Genomic DNA, 4992 nt, shown 5'->3' with positions numbered 1-4992 from the left:
TTGCCCTGTTATAGGGTAAACCACCCAATCATTGGCACTCTACCAATTTATTGGCATGCTTCAGTTTTTTTAAGAAAATTAAGGTTTTTTGTAGCCAAGCCTTATATTTTTTAGTAGAAATTGTACAGTAATATCATTTATTACTCAACTGGCTACACACGTTATTTATTTTTTCAAACATCGCGGCGCATCAACCATTTGTTTGACAAACCGGGACCTGTGCGAAAAAAACAATCGAAATATTCGTTTTTTACTAAGGTAAGAGCTATGATAATCTTTCAAAAAAATGCAAATCTATTTTGTTTTCCCTATATATAATCATTTTGTCTTATTATTGAATATATTAACTGCCTTTATAAAACATTATTTTATAATTTAACCGCCAACTTTTAATATTTGTGGTGTGCCAACATTTGGTATGCGTAAAACCTGTTTATCCATTTTATTGGCACACATGCCAATAAAAGGGTATTTAAAATAATTTGAGTTTATTAAAAATTATACCTTGTTTGAATCAAAATTGAGTTTAAATTGCATTTAAAATATTTTTTAACGTTTTGGATACACCAATCCAAATGTTGGCCCACTGCCAATTATATAAAATCCATTTATTGGCACGGGTGTCAAACATTGGTTAAAAAGGTGCCAATAAAAAATATTATCTTTTCAGCCACTTTCAAAGCCTTTCAAAGTCTTATTCCACTAATCCCCGTTGACAATCCCCGTCAACGGGGATAAGTGAACTTTTTGTTCATTAATCCCCGTTAACGCCAATGGAGTTTATGATGGGGATTAATAAGAACTAAAAAGTTAATTAATCCCCAGTACGTTAAAAATAAAATACTCAGGTAAGAATCAGGTACCTTCTATTTATTACTGGATAAGAACTCACTTATTATTTTTATTGTCAAATTAAATTAAATTTAAGACTGATTACAATACTTAAAAAAAAATTAACACTTACCTGATTAACCAAAAGCACTATGGATATTGAATCGCTATTCCCCATTCATCATTTAAAAGAAGATGGAAACGATTAGGTACATACAAATTTGGGCCAAGATGTAACAAGATAAAAATGGTGTAAATTAATAGCTTTGTAATCAGGCTTAAATTTAATTTAATTTGATTATAAAAATAATCAATAAGTGAGTTCTTCTCCAATAATAAATAGAAGGTACATGATTCTTGCATTAGTATTTTATTTTTTAACGTAGTGTTCTGAATAAAGAAAAATTAAATAATCTAAAAAGTTCATTAATCCCCATTATAAGCTCCATTGGCGTTAGCGGGGATTAATGAATAAAAAGTTCACTAATCCCCGGGATTAGTGGAATAAGCCTTTGCAAGGCTTTGAAAGTGGTACCACGGCCTACTATACAATTCAGATTGAAACATCCTGATCATCGCTCTAAGCCCGGTCTGTTCACAATTTTAAATGACGAGGAAGAACAGCTTTTTGTTGACTGGATAAAATAAAAATCAGTAGCAAAAAAGTATTTCCGAAGAGAAAAGAAGATTTGATATAAGTGTTTATGGAAAGTTTAAAACCATATTTAAATATAAGCGTTTGAACTGATATGGTATGTTCTTATACAAACAAATGTTACTTTTCTTATAACAAAGGATTTTATTTTGTTTATTTCTATCATGAATCTCTTTAAAACCTCTACATAAGACCTAGCAGCTATTTTTCAGTCTTGCGAGAACAGTGCCAATAATAGGTAATTATCACTGCCAATAAAAGGTTTGGCTATGCCAACAACTGGTATTTTGAGGTATTTTTTTAAAAGGTAAACTATATTGAATAAATGATTTAATTTATTAATGATAAGTACTTTATAATATTCTGCAAAGATTAAAAGACCAATATAAATATTTTTTTCTTTGATTAAACATATTTTTACATGCAAATTTTACCGGTTTTGTGAAGTAGCTGCTTAAAGTGCCAATAATTGGGTGGTTTACCCTACCTCCCTAATAAACACAGTTTTTGACACGTACTTTGTCTGTGTCGCCTGTTCAATCTTTACTTAGGTCAATGGGGTGTTAGTAGAAATAATTTATCTATCTATTACCTTTGATAAAATCCCGCTGAAAAGAAGTTGAAGTCCCCGCACAAAATTAGTCGTCACATCACTAGCCCAAACTGCTCTATTGAAAACTAGCTTACATATTATGAATTGGCCCCTCGCCAGCAGATTATCCCGCGTTCCTCAATACTCGGTACCTCACGTACTTCCGTTCGGAGGATCGAAAAACTTTTCTAATATTCCCGCGGAGGCAGGAAATATGGCATAGATTTGACTGCTGATCAACATGTTGCCACTGCGCTGCGATTGTTATTCTTTGACCGTTGACTTTGGATTGCATCAATTAAAAGTTTGTAGTTTTGATTGGAATTATGTTGATTCATAGTAAATAATGCACTCGTTGCACGTCAATGTTTATGTTTGACAAATTGAGTTGAACTCTTAATTAATTTTTCGTTCTCAATGAAGCAAAAAATAATCAGTAGAATATTTTTTTCTTCTACTGTGTCGCTGTAGATATACTGTTGTAACAGATTTTATGAGTTTTGATGTTTAGCAGCATATTCTGACAAGTTAAAACGTTTAGGACTTTCAAATCCTCTAAGCCATTCCCTTACATAATCTACTTGAAGATTGAACCACAATATTTGACATGAAACATGTTGACCATGTCAAAACAATTTGTTTAACCACTGTCTCGTTTGTGCCACGAAAGGGTTAAGAAGACACCCAAATCGGCGAGTGGATAATATCCGACCAGCAGTCACCGTCTTGAGCGATGGCCGCGGTGTCGTCACGTTCCCGGCTCGTAAGTCTCCCGAGACCTCGTCATGTGTAAATGCCATTTTTGTCGACACAACTCGGATAATGGGTAACAACATGGACCTCTGAGGAGAACTTTGATTGATGGAGTTAAAATGTGGCATTGGTTAAAGGCTGTGCTACTTCAACTAGTATAGCTATAGGGGCTAATTTTGCGTACCTATTTAATGCCTTTGAATTGCCAATTTTTTGGTAAAAGCTGAATTATTTCTATGTGTACCTTTGAAACATGAACAATTGAACATTAATACCATTGTACCAAAACACGAGTAAGCTACTTGCGAAATATAAAAGATATAAAAACGTAAAGACCAAAAATAATCTTTGGAAAACAGACGTCAAATCTTGAGCGATCAAAGGGAAAAATATTAAAGTATTTCATTTTGTTTGTCAAGCGAGAAATTCATCTTTGAAGGTGTTTACCCGTCGTGAAATAAAACTGCGAGCATGTTCAAGCGTGTTTACACGTTCCCATGTGTTCGTGTGTCTTACGTGGGTTTTTTCGAAGCACCCTTACGGGGGAGGCCTTAAGATCGAGAGAAGCGCAACGTATCTGTACAAACAGCAAAAAAGAAAATGAGTGAAGCGTATGCCGTCCTGGGCAAGCATTGTTCCGTTCAAAAGGTACAAAGACACCCATAAAACCATATGATTCAAACTTAGGCCCATGATGGAGAAATAAAACTCAAAACTCGATTAAAAATCACTTTCATAATTTGTTTTTAGGTCTTATTTATGCTGGAACTCTAGATTTTTGGGTATTGTTTCGTACGCAATACGCTTTTTAAAATATTTAATGGTTTCTTGGTATATATAACTTTTTTAAATGATGGGGACTAATTTGAAATAGCACCTACGTGAAACTTCTAAAGCAGTGGAAGTCTTATAAAACTTTTGCAAAGCTTCTTTAATTCCTTTACGGAATCCTAAAAATGTGTCGGATTTTTTCGCATTCAACACCCATACGTGTCTCGCTAAGACGATTTTTATTACGTTTCAAAGCTTAGAAAAGTACAGATTAATGTATACAAAAGACGAAAGTAATGTTGAAACAGATCTTTGCGTTCATTTTTAAAGACATTTTTCATGGAATATGAATACCAAGATCCTTCTTTAGACATGAGAATTGAGTCTTTCATGAAAGTATTTGTAAGCATCGTATGCCGGGTCAATATCGGGCTAATGATGGTTTTGTGAATGTCCGTTAAATGTATTGACAAAAATATCTTTGATATATTGGGAAAGCAGAAGATTTTCTCGATTCAATGTAAGAGGAAAACGTCTTGTTAGGTTTGGTTTAGATTAATTTCTTATTATTTTTTTACTGGTTGGAATCCTGTAAGAGCAAGTTTTTATATTATTAAATCAGCAAACTTGCCATTCGATGGACAGATGACCCTGAAAGAGCGGGAATTAAGCTACTGGAAGTGGATAGCGTAAAACTAGGTAGGTGTTACGGGAATCCATGGGGGTTGGTTTTAATCAAGCAGTGGACGTTTTTCGGGTGAAAAAAGTCTCATATATTTTATCGCAATATCACCTGATGGTTTACACTTGGGTGGTAAATGCCGCCATAATTATGGCCCTTACAAGATAATGTGCTATGTATAACTAGCTGGATTTATTTTGTGTTACATATCGAAATTTAATTCTAAGTGTAGTATTACAAGAATGCAATTCAGTAATAAATGAAAAGTCTACAATTTTATTTATATCTATTGCCAAAACGCAAATCTAAAACCACTTTGACCCAACTGCCGATCAAAGTGCGGACTGTGAAAAGCTAAAAATGGCCGGATGCATTTCAAATTAACCAGACCTTTCGGGTGGCGAATTCAAATTTTTCAGTGGACACAGTAAAAACGTCCAACAGCTAACCTCTTTGCGGCTGTCCCGTTTATTGGTTGAATGGAATTAGCATAGTAATGAAAAATATTGGGCCACCGTCCCTACGCTCGCAGACTAGTACCCAATTTAACGGCGGCCTATTATGGACTCTGATAGAGATTTTATTTATTTAAGTCTGTCAACAATCTAAAATACTGTTAATAATAGGGTAGGTAATACTGTTAATAATAGGGTAGGTAATTCCGTGAACTAGTTTATTTATAAGAGGGATTTATAAAGTAAAGTAATA

This window comes from Ostrinia nubilalis, chromosome 18 (genome assembly GCF_963855985.1).
Source record: "Ostrinia nubilalis chromosome 18, ilOstNubi1.1, whole genome shotgun sequence".
Classification (NCBI taxonomy): domain Eukaryota; kingdom Metazoa; phylum Arthropoda; class Insecta; order Lepidoptera; family Crambidae; genus Ostrinia; species Ostrinia nubilalis.
Note: the sequence above shows the minus strand (reverse complement) of the source record.